The following is a 17,626-nucleotide window of genomic DNA, read 5'->3' on the forward strand; positions in this document are numbered from 1 at the left end:
GCCTGTTAGTGCTTGCTCCAATTGACGGGGCTAATGAGGAAATTAAGATTTAATTAATTCACCCAAAGGACAAGATGAGGAAGAGACAGCAAAGGGAGAAAGAGGGCCCTATCTTTGATTTAAAGGTTAATTTTCAGTGGGGGGACACAGAGAGTTCCTGACAATATTTTGATGTGCCTGGATCCAAGCCAGCTGCTCCACTGGGTGGGGGGTCCCTCCACATGAAGAAAGAAGAGGGAGACAGAGCGACAGCCAAATTCTAGTTGAACCTGCGGAGTCACGCAGTGGCAATTATGAGCATTGGCCTCATCAATAATGTCAACGGCTAGACTCTGCCTTATGCCAACAGTGATCTGAGCTCCTTTTGGAACTCTCATTCAGGGGGGCAGGCATCATCCGCTCAGCTCAGCACATGACTTTGACAAGGTCAGCCTTGAGGAGCAGCAGGCGGGCTGGCATAATACCTTATTCTAGCAACCTGGTGACCTTGCCACGCTCAGCACCAGTGTCTACGTAGATAACATTACAAATTATTTACAGTACGGAAGTCTTTCCATCACATAAACTGTACTCTCATCATCTGATGGTATGAGATTTCGTAGTAGTCAATTCAGTTGTTTTTTTTGTGACAGATGTCAGGTACACAGTGTCCATATTGGGACAGCTTCAGTGTCATTGACACCAACTCCTTGTGACCAGGGGTGAAAGTAGGTTTAATTTCTTCCCGGGTACGAGACCTCCTATATTTGGCACCCCAAAAACGTATGGGCCTAATCCTAGAATGACATATAGAATCCCTATTAATTCAATAGGATATCTGTGGGCTTAGTCGTACAGATTTCTCATTTAACTTTTTTAATGTTTTACCTTTTATTGTGGCATAAACACATATCCAGTCATGATGTTTTCATCTGATTGTAAAACACTTACTTCAAAGGGCTCCTTTACTAGGCTACCTGCAAACGTTCATCCACTAGCAACATATTTCCAGCCTCCAAACAGTGGATTTAGCCACTCACATCTACCTTGGCTAAATGTCACCTGGTTGAGTCACAGACGTGATCTTCCTGTCCGGCTTTGCTCCGCCTCAGGCTTGTGCGGTGGAGGAGCTCTTCATGGGCTATATTCAGCCTTGTCTCAGGGTAGTAAGTTGGTGGTATGTTGATATCCCTCTAGTGTTGTGGCGGCTGTGCTTTGGCAAAGTGGGTAGGGTTATATCCTGCCTGGTTGGCCCTGTCCAGGGGTATCGTCGGACAGGGCCACAGTGTCCCCGACACACCCCTGTCTCAGTCTCCAGTCTCTATGCTGCAATAGTCTATGTGCCGGGGGGCTGGGGTCAGTCTGTTATATCTGGTGTAATATTCCTGTCTTATCTGGTGTCCTGTGTGAATTTAAGTTTCTCCCTCTAATTCTCTCTCTCTCCCTCTCCTCCCCTCCCGGACAACCTGAGCCCTAGGATCATGCCTCAGGAATACCTGGCCTGATGACTCCTGGCTGTCCCCAGTCCACCTAGTCGTACTGCTGCTCCAGATTCAACTGTTCTGCCTGTGGCTAGGGACACTGACCTGTTCACCGGACGTGCTACCTTGTCTCAGACCTGCTGTCTCGACCTGTGAATTCTCGGTTACGAAAAACCATCTAACATCTACTCCTGAGGTACTGACCTGTTGCACCCTTGACAAGCACTGTGAATATTGTTTGACCCTGCTGGTCATCTATGAACATTTGAACATCTTGAAGAACAATCTGTCCTTAAATGACCATGTACTCTTATAATCTCCACCCGGCAAAGCCAGAAGAAGACTGGCCACCTGTCAAGGTCTGATTCGTCTCTAGGTTTCTTCCTAGGTTCCTGACTTTGTAGGGAGTTTTTCCTAGCCCCCCATGCTTCTTTTTATTTATTTAACCAGGCAAGTCAGTTAAGAACAAATTCTTATTTATAATGACGGCCTACCTCGGCCAAACCAACTGGGCCAATTGTGCGCCGCCCTGTGGAACTCCCAATCACGGCCGGTTGTGATACAGGCTGGAATCAAACCAGGGTCTGTAGTGATGCCTCTAGCACTGTGATGCAGTGCCTTAGACCACTGCGCCACTCAGGAGCCCTTCTAGAGCTACATTGTTAGCTGTTTGGGGTTTTAGCCTGGGTTTCTGTATAGCACTTTGTGACATCTGCTGTTGAATTTGAAGTCCATTCGGCAATTTTCGATGCCTATAACATAGATAATGATAAATAATGGTGTAATAGCCTACAGTTTTCTTGACATTTTCTTGTAATTGTTGTGATTGGCTCATGTGTAACGCTCGTCGTTGGAATGAGGTGAGGACCAAAGCGCAGCGTGGTAAGTGTTCATCGTTATATTTATTAAACATAGAACACCAAACAAAATAACAAAGGAGAACGAAACGCAACAGTTCTGTAAGGACATCCATTACACAGAAAATAATCACCCACAAAACACAATGAAAAACAGGCTTACTAAATATGGCTCCCAATCAGAGACAACGACTGACACCTGCCTCTGATTGAGAACCATACTAGGCCAAACACATAGAAAAGGACAATAGAACAAAACATAGAAAAAACAACATAGAATGCCCACCCCAACTCACGCCCTGACCAAACTAAAATAAAGACATAACAAAGGAACTAAGGTCAGAACGTGACATCATGTTTGACCGGTACACCATACCCACACTATTTATTTTGCTGGGATGATCTACCGGACCATACCGCCTTAGCTTCACCCCTGTTTGTGACTGAGGTTGTCCTAATATGGACACAGAGAACTTGGGCCAAATGATTATCATTACAGGTACTTTGCGTAGATCTAAAAGGGACAAAGACTGGTGCAAACAACATGGGGAAAGGTTCATCTTGACCCTAAGCGTGCAAGGTGGATCTTCTAAGAGCGCAAGGTGGTCTATTATCATAATGCTTATACCTAATCCAATCCTTTCATATCAAGATGAAGTACCAGGGACTAGGGGTGGATTTCGAATGGAGCATCTGTGATTAGGGTGTAAGTAAGTCTTTAGGGTATTGAGGTATAAGTAAGTCTTTAGGGTATTGAGGTATAAGTAAGTCTTTAGGGTATTGAGGTATAAGTAAGTCTTTAGGGTATTGAGGTATAAGTAAGTCTTTAGGGTATTGAGGTATAAGTAAGTCTTTAGGGTATTGAGGTATAAGTAAGTCTTTAGGGTATTGAGGTATAAGTAAGTCTTTAGGGTATTGAGGTATAAGTAAGTCTTTAGGGTATTGAGGTATAAGTAAGTCTTTAGGGTATTGAGGTGTAAGTAAGTCTTTAGGGTATTGAGGTATAAGTAAGTCTTTAGGGTATTGAGGTATAAGTAAGTCTTTAGGGTATTGAGGTATAAGTAAGTCTTTAGGGTATTGAGGTATAAGTAAGTCCTAGCCATTTACATCCTGTGAGTTTTTCTTGTTTTTTCCCCGTTTATGTATCGTCAAGCCATCATCCTACTTTTATGTAGAGTAACACTTTCTCTTTAAGGAATTCATCTGATCTCCTGCAGCATTACAACTGAATCATCTCTCTTAGCTGTGTGTGTGTTCCGGTATCCAGAGTGCGAATTATACCGTGACATTCAGGGGTCTATAGTCTCTATTTTTTTCATGGGACATCCTATTTATGGGCCTAATAGTAAAGACGTTAATTTGACGGTAAACATTTTTTTATTACCTTTTCATTTGGCATGAACACAACCAGTCATGATGTTTTCATCTTATTGTCAAACAAATCACTTCAAAAAGTAGGCTACCTGCACAGTTCCAGCATCCAAACAGTGCACTGTGCACTTGCGCCATTTGATGAATGGAAAGAGACATCTGTTACAAAACACCAAAACGTTTAAGGACATTCGGCGATTGTCAGTAGGTCCACACTCTTGTAGCTGAGTTAATTGATGCTTCTTGCTGACAAAAGGACCTTTTTTGTCTAAATAAAATTTGGGACACCTTAAAAGGGGCTGAGATATGGGACTGTCCTAGGATGACAAGTGCAACTTTGGTGGGGGTGGGGGTGGGGGTGGGGGTGGGGGTGGGGGCCACAAACAAAAGCAGAACTCATCATTTAGGGGCTGCAGTTGCTCGCAGGTCTGCGTACCTACATCCATACCCACACATGCAGTCAGAGCCGGCCCTATCCTTTTGGGGGCCCTGAGTGGAATTTAATTGGGGTACCCATCTTGCGATCAAAACATTTTAGCAGCCCCTCTTTTAGTTAATTTCATGCAATTCTACACATTTTGCCATGGGGCGCAGAGAAGATTTTCTAATTTTATACAAATATAATTTAATTCTACTCAGTTTGCCATCGGGCGTAGTGAAAAATTAGCCGTTTTGAATTTCATATCTGTAACGTCAACGCAGGGAGTCAGGAAGCAGGTGCAGTTAGTGAGTTTAATATTAACGAACATAGAACGATACAAACCAAGAGAAACGTCTGACAAGGAAACATAACCAATACTTCCTGATAACTGATAACAAAAGAGTGCAATATAAAGGGTAAGTAATCATGGAGTAATGAAGTCCAGGTGTGACTGATGATGAGACGCAGGTGTGCGTAAAGAAGGGTTGCCAGGACCGGTGGTTAGTAAAGCACCGGAGAGGGGGAGCGGGAGTAGACTTGACAATATCTGAGTGAGAGTGACAAACAAAATTAATGGGGGCTCTCATGTTGGTAATTTGACCATGATTACCTCAAGTTTAGAGAGCTGGCAATACTAAATTACCAATCTAAAAGATGTTATCTGACATGGGCTAACAGATTGACTGTCAGTGACTGACATAACAAGAAAGAAACTGCTGATGCACAACCAAAGTTTTTAGGGGGACTCATGACTAATTCAGGAGGTCTGAGACCACCCTGGGCCCCCCCTATTTCGCACTCTGACGGTATCCTAACACATTGCATGATCTATTTTGTAGTATTGGAGTGAATTTTTATGACAAAGATACTTGTTTTACTCAGTCTGAGGTGTAACCTTAGTAAGTCATTCCATCCCACCAGAGACCAGAGTTCAGACCGCTACTGTATTACTCACTGTGACACGGACACCGATTGAAATGGATGTGTCAGAAGAAGTTGTTTAATTACATTGTACAGGGCCCATTTATTTTCTTTAAGTTAATTAAATATGTGCTTTGACTAATGAAAGTCTTATCCCTTGACATTTAACAAGCAAAATGGTGCTGCTCATAATAGAACTTCATGATCTGTGAATGAGTTGAAGAAAAACATGATTACTGTAGACAAGTCCATTGGGATGGAGTAAATGTTTTCAATACACATTTGGAAGTGGGAGCCTTGTAATTTCCACTCCTGCCTGTTCCCATTTTAAGTAACAAGGCTCTATTGCAAAGTAAGGTTTACGGATAGCATTAGTATTGCTTATGTTTCCCTCAATCGATCTGGATATCTTGCACTTTATCTCTGCGGTCATAATCATAATTTTCGACAATCAAATGTTCGGTCAAATGTCCCATTGACATCAATGCACGATTTGAACTGAGGCTACAGCTACCTTGTTTGTAAGATTGTCGACTATTCAGTTTCTTTAAAAACATTCGCATTGCAAAATATTATTGTGGAGAAATGAATGATAATTCAACAGCATTTAGTGTCCTACCTACCTACCATTCCATACATTCTAGTGAAGAGGTGAAGATGACTTGCAGCTATAGTGGAGTGAGTAGATTTGAAATAATTCCCAATAAAGGCCTGTGAGTGGCAATTTAACAGTACCTTTTTATGAGTTCTGCAGCTAAGTGCAAATGTCATTGATGGGTTCACTTTTGTGTCCACATCTCATACAACAGTAGCCTAGATACAGTAGCCAAGCAACCCAAGAAGAATCTTAAATCATCTATTTCCTTGTTAACAGAGCACTTCTGAGCCCATCCCGCCAACCGCAGGGAGAAGAAAATTAATTAGAACCATAATTCATGTTTCTACACCTTGTTAAATAACAGTGATATATATTTATTCACCTTGTTCAATAATTCACATATCAAACTTACCAATCTGTGCTGTGTGGATTGTTTTAATTGGGCTCCAAGAGAGAAGCCCACATTACGTCTCTATTCCCAACGCCGCGTAGGAACATACATGTAAGTATTAACCCCGGGTAGAGTGGGCCACGTCATCATATTATTGAGATGGAACGGGTGTCCATCTGTGTTTGTATTGAATTGAGCCACTTTAGATCAGACATAGTTAATAGGATGGTATTAGAGGTATTATCCTATCGCCTGGTGTAATGATGAGGAATAACATAAACATGAGGAACTAACTGCTAGACACACTGCTGTGACAGCTGCCAACTTACCCGGGCTATACACTTTATCACCTGCTCAGATAAGGGATTGGACACTAGACAGTTTCTGATATAAGCTCCTGGTAAGAATCCTCTGACCCAAGAGAGTTAACATGGGGGGGGGGGGGGTTGAAATCAGGGTCCTCCCTTCGTGGGTGGGAGCCCTTGACGGGATGGAGTCACGGACCGAGCAAAGGTGAGCGGCTTTCTCCAGCATGCATCTGATAGGACACACCCCAGTGCCGGTACCTCTACTCAGGGAAAGCATTAAAAAAAGGGGCCACGGAATCGGGCCACAGAATTCAACCTGTGTTTCAAATTGGTTTGATTCGAGTATAAGACGTACACAACTTTCACTGGGGATGGGGGACATGTCCCCCCCCCCCACATTCTGAAATTGCATTTTTGTCCCCCCCAGTTTTATCACCGGAATGTGATATAAAACGAGGCAACGGTGTGCTTTAGGACCATGCGAATGCCTCCGAGCGTTTGAGTAGGCTGTTTGGAGTGTTTATCCAACTGGATTTAAAATATATATATTTGTCCCCCCACTTCAAAAACCAGAGTTGCGCCCCTGCTTACAGTACATACAGTAGTAATTGAGTTATGGGGATTCCTACGCAGGGAATGGAGGGTTTCCACATATGTGATAGGGGGTTTCAAATGTTTTCTATCACTACCCAGTCTAGAGGTAAGCATTAGCCTGTGTTATCTAGCACTTAGAATTGGTGTGCATAATGTGCAGTGCCAAGTGAAAAAACCCACATGTCATTCTTTCTTTTTTATAGCATGTCTACGGTATTACCAATGCATACCTCACACACCACAATTGGGTAATGCAAATAAACAGTGCTTCAATGTTTCATTGTGATGAGCTATTAGTGGGAAAGATGCTAGGAAAGCATTCCCCATCCATCCTTTAGCTGTGTGTGCTCCTGTCCCCAGCTATTGTAAATATTCACACTTTAATTCTGTCCTCATGGACATTTACATTAAAGCTGCAATATGTAACCTTTTGGGCGACCCAACCAAATTCACATAAAAACGTGAGTGATAGATCAGTCGTTCTCATTGAAAGCAAATCTACGAAGCGGTAGATCTGTTCTATGTGCTCTATTTCTATGCTTCCCGTTCTTAAGTTTTGTTTTTTCATCTTTTACTTTTGTTTTTGCACACCAGCTTCAAACAGCTGATAATGCTATATTTTGGGTTATGGAAAAGATCATTCACAGCGGTTTAGATGGCACAATGATTCTGTACACTATACTTGCTTGTTTTGCCACATAAACTGAAATTAGGAGAACTATTAGAATTTTTGCAACCAGCTCCGCCATTTCTGCATAGTGCAGCTTTCTGTATTGTTCCATTCATATTTACATAGTGTGTGTTCCTTTTGTGTGTGTGTGTGTGTGTTTTGGAAAAGCTTTTTATTTCACCTTTGAGTGAACTTAGCTTCTTCACATTTGCAAGGCAGTTAGGATAGAGGTTGTTCCTCTATCCTAACTGCCTTGCAAATGACAAAACACTGTATACCGCATTTAATGAATTAACCATTTCTATCATAGCCAATTTCTTGGTGATGTAAACATTTGCATGCATACCCTTGTTGTTCTAATGATTCAGCTTTACTTAACCTGTTTACCTTGTAATACACGCTGTAGGTGTGATATTTGTCCTAATTTACACCGTTGTATGCCAGGAATATCAAAACAACTCAAGAAATCTCTCACAGTGTAACATACACACACCAGCTCACCAAGGTGATCTTGCTGTTTTCAACTGTGCGGGGAAACGACTTAGTTATGACTGTTGGCTTGGTGGATGCAATGTTACTTTGTCCCATTGGCATCAGCAGCGTTATTTCTGAGACAAAAGAAACCTCAATGCCAGGTTGTCCTGAGAAAAACAGTGCCATGCCGACTGTGTCCAACACTCCTCCCTTGGGAGCGATTGACAGGGCTTTACTCAGAGACTCTCTAGCTCTTCCTCTCAGCTTCCAAGATTCTGAGTGTTTCCAATTGGGATACCAAGGCCATTTGCATTCTGGGCCAGCATTCATTTGTGCTTTGGATGTGTCTGCACCAAAGCTTTAGCTGGGCAATCCTGACTTTGAAAAAGACTTACGTTTGTGTTTCGGATGGGAAGTCTACACCCCTTCGTCGGTGATTGGTCAACAGTAGGGATTCTTCAATGAAGTGTTTGTTGTTATTCAACGAGAGATAACTCGTTTTCATGCACATTTTTTCACTTGAGAAATACTGCACCAAACACCTTAGTTAGATGTAAACTTGTGCAAGTAAAATCTCTTTGCCAAAAAACATCAAAATGAATGACAGATTTCTTAAATTATCTTAGATTAATTCAGACTATATTGAGGAAGTTTATACTGTCTATGGCGTTTTAAGATGGGCAAACAGTACTATTGTCACTTTTTTCTCATTTTTCAAGCAAAGGTCTTTTGAGGGAGTATTCAAGGCACAGACGTTCACGTTGCCTAGCCGAGTTCTGCTAGGAGCAAACCAAACTTAGCATGCAGAAGCCTTTAGAGATACAGTATGTGGCAGCAAACGTGCCTGTGATTTTTAACCTTTTTGAGATTTTTTAGTTGCTGTAGATAATTGGATGGGTTTCAAATTACTGCAACATTTGGACATGGATTGGGCATCCACCAGACAGACAGAAACCCTTTGCAACAAGACATTCATCCAGGACAAACATGCACAAAATCTTAAACATTGGCACTAAAATGGTTGTAACTGCATCGTGAACTATTCAGGAAATACCTCAATTAAATCCCAAACACATGATGACAGCATTACAGTAGTCAGGTAATATACCCCTGATAAGTGTTCCAGAAAACAGTGTAAGATGTTACGCTCGAACACTTCACATCATTACTATAGTCACTTAAATGGTCACCCTTTTACATCTTGGAATTTGTTGGTATGACAGATTAATTTCTCAAAGAAATGTATGAGTTAGCAGATCACGATCAGTACCAAGAGTCATACCAAGACAACTGGCTTTGCAGCAAGGTGCCGATGGTCTCCAAACTAGAGGGGGAGCCACTCAGTGAGAGGAAGTGATGCCATAATCTGCATGGTAAACACATCATGCAGCCCGCATTGATTGTCATGTGCCTCTCATCAACCATTAGGGGGTTGTTTGCGTTTGCTAATAATGGTGCCATCTGCACTCAGTAGGGGGGCACTAATTAAAGGGAGAAAGGTAAAAACATGGGCAGACTTGATTGTAGAGAGCATTGAGATGGGAATGTATTGCAGTGTTTTGTTTTTTTTTGGTGTTTTTTTCACCTTTATTTAACCAGGTAGGCTAGTTGAGAACAAGTTCTCATTTGCAACTGCGACCTGGCCAAGATAAAGCATAGCAGTGTGAACAGACAACAACACAGAGTTACACATGGAGTAAACAATAAACAAGTCAATAACATGGTAGAAAAAAAGAGAATCTATATACAATGTGTGCAAAAGGCATGAGGAGGTAGGCAATAAATCGAATAATTACAACTTAGCAGATTAACACTGGAGTGATAAATCATCAGATGATCATGTGCAAGTAGAGATACTGGTGTGCAAAAGAGCAGAAAAGTAAATAAATAAAAGCAGTATGGGGGGTGAGGTAGGTAAATTGGGTGGGCTATATACCGATGGACTATGTACAGCTGCAGCGATCGGTTAGCTGCTCGGATAGCAGATGTTTAAAGTTGTTGAGGGAGATAAAAGTCTCCAACTTCAGAGATTTTTGCAATTCGTTCCAGTCGCAGGCAGCAGAGAACTGGAAGGAAAGGCGTCCAAATGAGGTTTTGGCTTTAGGGATGATCAGTGAGATACACCTGCTGGAGCGCGTGCTACGGGTGGGTGTAGCCATCGTGACCAGTGAACTGAGATAAGGCGGCACTTTACCTAGCATAGCCTTGTAGATGACCTGGAGCCAGTGGGTCTGACGACGAACATGTAGCGAGGGCCAGCCGACTAGGGCATACAGGTCGCAGTGGTGGGTCGTATAAGGTGCTTTAGTAACAAAACGGATGGCACTGTGATAAACTGCATCCAGTTTGCTGAGTAGAGTATTGGAAGCTATTTTGTAGATGACATCGCCGAAGTCGAGGATCGGTAGGATAGTCAGTTTTACTAGGGTAAGTTTGGCGGCGTGAGTGAAGGAGGCTTTGTTGCGAAATAGAAAGCCGACTCTAGATTTGATTTTGGATTGGAGATGTTTGATATGAGTCTGGAAGGAGAGTTTGCAGTCTAGCCAGACACCTAGGTACTTATAGATGTCCACATATTCTAGGTCGGAACCGTCCAGGGTGGTGATGCTAGTCGGGCGTGCGGGTGCAGGCAGCGAACGGTTGAAAAGCATGCATTTGGTTTTACTAGCGTTTAAGAGCAGTTGGAGGCCACGGAAGGAGTGTTGTATGGCATTGAAGCTCGTTTGGAGGTTAGATAGCACGAGCAACATCATTGATATATACAGAGAAAAGAGTCGGCCCGAGAATTGAACCCTGTGGTACCCCATAGAGACTGCCAGAGGACCGGACAACATGCCCTCCGATTTGACACACTGAACTCTGTCTGCAAAGTAGTTGGTGAACCAGGCAAGGCAGTCATTAGAAAAACCGAGGCTACTGAGTCTGCCGATAAGAATATGGTGATTGACAGAGTCGAAAGCCTTGGCCAGGTCGATGAAGACGGCTGCACAGTAATGTCTTTTATCGATGGCGGTTATGATATCGTTTAGTACCTTGAGCGTGGCTGAGGTGCACCCGTGACCGGCTCGGAAACCGGATTGCACAGGGGAGAAGGTACGGTGGGATTCGAGATGGTCAGTGATCTGTTTGTTGACTTGGCTTTCAAAGACCTTAGATAGGCAGGGCAGGATGGATATAGGTCTGTAACAGTTTGGGTCCAGGGTGTCTCCGCCTTTGAAGAGGGGGATGACCGTGGCAGCTTTCCAATCCTTGGGGATCTCAGATGATACGAAGGAGAGGTTGAACAGGCTGGTAATAGGGGGTGCGACAATGGCGGCGGACAGTTTCAGAAATAGGGGGTCCAGATTGTCAAGCCCAGCTGATTTGTATGGGTCCAGGTTTTCCAGCTCTTTCAGAACATCTGCTATCTGGATATGGGTAAAAGAGAAGCTGGGGAGGCTTGGGCGAGTAGCAGCGGGGGGGGACGGGGCTGTTGGCCAAGGTTGGAGTCGCCAGGAGGAAGGCATGGCCAGCCATTGAGAAATGCTTGTTGAAGTTTTCGATTATCACGGATTTATCGGTGGTGACCGTGTTACCTAGCCTTAGTGCAGTGGGCAGCTGGGAGGAGGTGCTCTTGTTCTCCATGGACTTTACAGTATCCCAGAACTTTTTGGAGTTAGAGCTACAGGATGCAAATTTCTGCTTGAAAAAGCTGGCCTTTGCTTTCCTGACTGACTGCGTGTATTGGTTCCTGACTTCCCTGAACAGTTGCATATCGCGGGGGCTCTTCGATGCTATTGCAGTTCGCCACAGGATGTTTTTGTGCTGGTCGAGGGCAGTCAGGTCTGGAGTGAACCAAGGGCTATATCTGTTCTTAGTTCTGCATTTTTTGAACGGAGCATGCTTGTCTAATATGGTGAGGAAGTAACTTTTAAAGAATGACCAGGCATCCTCAACTGACGGGATGAGGTCAATATCCTTCCAGGGTACCCGGGCCAGGTCGATTAGAAAGGCCTGCTCGCAGAAGTGTTTTAGGGAGCGTTTGACAGTGATGAGGGGTGGTCGTTTGACCGCGGACCCGTAGCGGATACAGGCAATGAGGCAGTGATCGCTGAGATCTTGATTGAAGACAGCAGAGGTGTATTTGGAGGGCAAGTTGGTCAGGATAATGTCTATTAGGGTGCCCATGTTTACGGATTTAGGGTTGTACCTGGTGGGTTCCTTGATGATTTGTGTGAGATTGAGGGCATCAAGCTTAGATTGTAGGACTGCCGGGGTGTTAAGCATATCCCAGTTTAGGTCACCTAACAGAACAAACTCTGAAGCTAGATGGGGAGCGATCAATTCACAATAGTGAGAGACTTATTTCTGGAGAGATTAATTTTTAAAATTAGAAGTTCGAACTGTTTGGGCATAGACCTGGAAAGTATGACAGAACTTTGCAGGCTATCTCTGCAGTAGATTGCAACTCCTCCCCCTTTGGCAGTTCTATCTTGACGGAAAGTGTTATAGTTGGGTATGGAAATCTCAGAATTTTTGGTGGCCTTCCTAAGCCAGGATTCAGACACGGCAAGGACATCAGGGTTGGCAGAGTGTGCTAAAGCGGTGAGTAAGACAAACTTAGGGAGGAGGCTTCTGATGTTGACATGCATGAGGCCAAGGCTTTTTCGATCACAGAAGTCAACAAATGAGGGTGCCTGGGGACATGCAGGGCCTGGGTTTACCTCCACATCACCCGAGGAACAGAGGAGTAGTAGGATGAGGGTGCGGCTAAAGGCTATCAAAACTGGTCGCCTAGAGCGTTGGGGACAAGGAATAAAAGGAGCAGATTTATGGGCGTGGTAGAATAGATTCTGGGCATAATGTGCAGACAGGGGTATGGTGGGGCATGGGTACAGCGGAGGCAAGCCCAGGCACTGGGTGATGATAAGAGAGGTTGTATCTCTGGACATGCTGGTCTCAATGGGTGAGGTCACCGCATGTGTGGGAGGTGGGACAAAGGAGGTATCAGAGGTACGGAGAGTGGAACTACGGGGTCCATTGCAAACCAAAACAATGATAACTAGCCTGAACAACAGTATACAAGGCATATTGATATTTGAGAGAGACATACAGTAAGGCATAAAGTGATTGCAGGTCTTGATTGGGAGAGCTAGCTAAAACAACAGGTGAGATAACAGCAGCTAGTCAGCTAACACAGCAACAGCAGGTAAAAATGGCGACGACTAGGCAGAGAGGGTCGGATTAACTACACACAGAGCCTGAGTTAAAACACAGAGCCGACAGATAAAACACAAATAAACAGAATGGAGTACCGTGAATTAATGGACAGTCCGGCAGGCATCAGCTATGTAGCCAAGTGATCATAGTATCCAGGGGGCAGCCGTAGATGGAGCAGGGAAGCCGCCACTAAGCTAGCACGCGGCGTTTAAAGTTAGTAGCCCGGGGGGTGGTCTGCTCAGACGGAGGGGGTCTGCTCAGACGGAGGCCGGTTGAGGGCACAGCGGATGGGGTATTCGTCTGCAGACCAGACGTGGTCGTGTCGACAGAGAATCCAAGCCGGATGGCGATGGCGAAAGAGAGGTTGTGATTGTAGAATTGTGTTTGCTAACTGGTGCTAGCTTCGTGGCAGTGGCGCTAGCTGCGCTAGCTGCAAGCTAGCTGTGAGGATCAGAAGTAGTGGCTCAGGGATTACGGCAGGAATCCGGCGTTGTTGTCGAGAGACAGTCCGATGCTGGTAAATTGGTGAGTAATATCCAGGCTAATAACAGGGCTGGTGTCTGTGCAGAAGGTAAAAGCTGCTAGCAGCGGCTAAAAATGGCTAAATAGCTTGTAGCTGATTAGCTGGTTAGCTACTGGGGGTTCTTGAATGTGTTCCAAAGTTAAAAAATAATAGCGATTCCGTATCACATTGGGTGAGGTAGGTTACCGGAAGGTATAATCGAATTAAAAATCGAAAAGAGATAGAAAAAAAAAAAAGTAAAATATATACAAGAAATACGAAAAGTACAAACGTACACGAGAGGACTAAACAAACACGTCTACACTGCTACGACATCTTGGAACATATGAAGCTGTGTAGAACATACCTGGACTATCACTATTAATGTGTATTACGCTGGCACAGGTATTCGGAACTTTGAGGACATTTGAGGACATTTATTTTGACTTCAACTCTTAGTTTTTACAGATCACGTGACCTTACCTCACTGTGTATCTTTCCTCAATGTGGTATATTTTGTTCCCCTATTTATTTTCACTTTAAAACAAATATAGTACAGCTTCACTGAGGTAATATCAAGACCCATTCCCTGCTTTCAGCTTAACTGATCTGTAATGACGTTTCAGTGAGAAGACATTCCCATTTTGCTTCTGGGTCCATTGAGCCACAGTAGACTAGAGTGCACATGCTCATATACAAATGAGTTCTACAGTCCCTCCAGTTCATTCATTTGAAAGCTAGCTTCAAGGTAATGCATTTAAAAACCTCTCAAATTAGATTATCTCACTGGTAGCTAACCTCATTAATCTATTAAAAGCTTGACTTCCATCCTAACTTTGCTGTGGTGACATTGAAATGTCATATTTTTGTCAATGACTTCTTGTCAATATTGTACTTCAGACTATCAACACAACCCAGGGACTGCGGTTGAAAATTAGCCGGCTGGCTAATACCGGCACTTTACTGAAACGTTGATTCATGTGCACTGTCCCTGTAAAAATAAAAATAAACTCAAACTCATCCAGATGTGGTTTTCTAGTCCTGGGGGAAAACCCCCAAAACAAATAAAAAAGCGAGACATTTCAGTACCCCTGGGCTATCTTTTGGGCAAACAATGTGAAGAAAATGGCCCTGCTTAAAGACACTCTGTGAGTGCACTTGTCTGTCAAATATTAAAAATAGATTAGTTGGCCATTGGGAGGTAAGTGGTGCCATAAGCAGGATTGATTGTCGAGGGGAGTTTCACCAAGACTGTCTACATCACCTTGAGGGTCTCATCCACTTAATGATGTCATGTGGTGTGCTTTACCCTGCTTGAAGAATGGACACAATTTTGCATTGGGCTCTGACACTCCACTTAAACTGCTACTCCAAGCAGTTAACAGCTAGCGTCAGTGGTCGCCGCCAGACGGCTAGAAGATGGACAACGAGGGGTGATGAGGGTGAAGAATAAAAATGCTTGGCTGTCACACACACTAAAAAATGACAAGGGCAATGAAAATGGCTTTATATTCCTGTCAAAGGCAACTTTCAGTGGCAATACTTCACGCCATACCAAGTCCTCCAGAACACTGTTAAAACGTATTTTAGTAAAGTGGTTGATAGGTGAATGCTTGTTTCACTTGTACTTCTTCACATAAAGAAGCAAAGGATGTGTGCCTTTGTTGTGTATTTATAGCGTGGCATGTTATTGTTCTCCTGCTCGCCAAAGAAAATATTGGGAAAATGACATTTCCATGACACAATATATAATGGATAAGGAAAGGTTTCATTTATACAGTTAAATGTATAGTCATTGAAAGACACATCACCCTTTGAGCACAATTAAACCACTCTGTTGTGAGACACAAAGCAATACATAAGAGTTGTAGCAATGCATTACTTTATAATTGCAATATCACTGTCATATTGTTTATTTACCTTTATCAAGTCTGTAAAAACAATATTGCAAATCTGATGTCCCTCCGAGGTGTTTTGCTAATGAAATCGAAAGCTGGCCGAGAGCACAGAAAGTTGCCTTTGACAAAATTCTACTTCAGTGAAGTTTCAGAAAATCTTTGAGCGGCGAGATGGAGAAAGCCTTTGGTTTGTGTCTCCCGACTCCGGAGTGTAATTTGCATAGAAGTGGAGCACTCCTGTACAGTAAGCCTGCTCAAGGGAAAGGTGTGGACAGCCGCCAGTTCTGTGGGTTTTGGAGATGCCGCATGCAATTAGGTTCCTCCACCGTAAAAAGACCGCCGCGCTGGCACTGCCAGCCCACTTCCCCCGGACCCTGAGCCGCTTCTCTGAGCCAGCCCATCAACGGACAGGGTTGAAATGTGCCATCTGACCATGGAGATGGCGCTTCCTAACTCTGCCAGCAAGCTTCTGAGCGGATTTGGAGGTGTGTCTGCGGACGGGAAAATGTTCCCCCATTCGAAAAGTCGATTAAAGCCAGCAGCTGCGTTTCAGGCTCTGCCAGGCATTCCTCTCTCTATGACTGACACACACACACACATGCACCACACACCACACACACTTCCCTCCACACACACTTCCCTCCTTGACATCAAGGAGCTGAGGGATCTGTCCAGAACACCAACAAGAGAGCCTTGACTTGAAATCAACTTTCCTTAATCAGTCCAAGGTGGAAACCCATGGCATGTCCCATCAATTGGTGCAGACTTTCTCTGCAGTTTGTAAGTGTTTCATGCTTTAGCAAACTTAATGGCTCATTAAAGAGGCACACCTGGATTGCTTGAATAGATTATCGACAGGAAGACTAAAGGAGAGACAGGAAGGAGACAAGCATATTCTCCATGTTAATAAACAGAAAGTGAATCATTTAAGTTTCATTTCTTTTCATGAAGTGTTTACTCTCTATTTCAGATTCAGTATGAGATTTCCCTTAAAATGCAACATTTATGAATGTTATGACACATATAACGACATTGTTTGTCTGTCCAAATAGTGTCCTTTAGAGTCTGCTAGAGTTTCCCTCCTTTTAGCCGCAATTTGTAATGTAAAGTTAGGCTTGTTTGTGTGGAGGAATTGAGCACTGCTCTGGCCCTTATTCCTCAGTGGCCACCAAATAAATTTCCATCTGGGGATGTGAAATCGATACGTGCATTCTGTCTTCCACCTCTTTTAGGGTTCTTGCAGACTATGCTCTGTGATTTAAAAAGTATGTTAATGTAATTTATTGGACCTCTTTCCTTAATCAAACACATTGCCTATAATTACATACCTTGATGGCCCGCTGGACTTCTAATTGCTAATGCTTTTCCTGGAATTTGTCCTCTAATCCTTGTATGTGATTACTCTTAGAAAGAAAGAAAAGTGCTTTGCTGCGACTTTTAGCTGGCTTCTCACTGCAAAGGGCAATGGGGTTCAAAGCATGTCTTGGATGTCCTACTAGTGTCTTGTTTGTCACTGTGCTGTTTAAGGGAGAGCAATCGGGTGTGGAAGCACAGGTATTAACTATGAAACAAGACTATTATTCCAAAGATTACTGTTATACCACACAACACAGTCCCATTGCGACCTTTTGATAATTAACGATAATCAACTGATTACTGATTAGTGCATACGTGGAGATACAGTAATAAATATGTAAAGGGTGATACTGAACTGTGCATGACCTTTGATTGGTATAATGATTTCAAAAGTAAATGGTGTTTTGTCTGAAATCAAGGCAGGGGTGTGAGCCATAGAATGTTGCCATAAATGCATGAAGGAAAGAAATATAGAAAAATAAATTGGGGTGAGATATTTAAAAACCTTTTGTACGTTTCTATGCCCATCTGATGACAATCAGATTGAGTCGAGACGAGCTTATTTTATCTCAGCTGGGTTGAAAACACATTTAAGTCAAAAAGAAA

This window comes from Salvelinus namaycush, chromosome 37 (assembly GCF_016432855.1).
Source record: "Salvelinus namaycush isolate Seneca chromosome 37, SaNama_1.0, whole genome shotgun sequence".
In the NCBI taxonomy this organism is placed as follows: domain Eukaryota; kingdom Metazoa; phylum Chordata; class Actinopteri; order Salmoniformes; family Salmonidae; genus Salvelinus; species Salvelinus namaycush.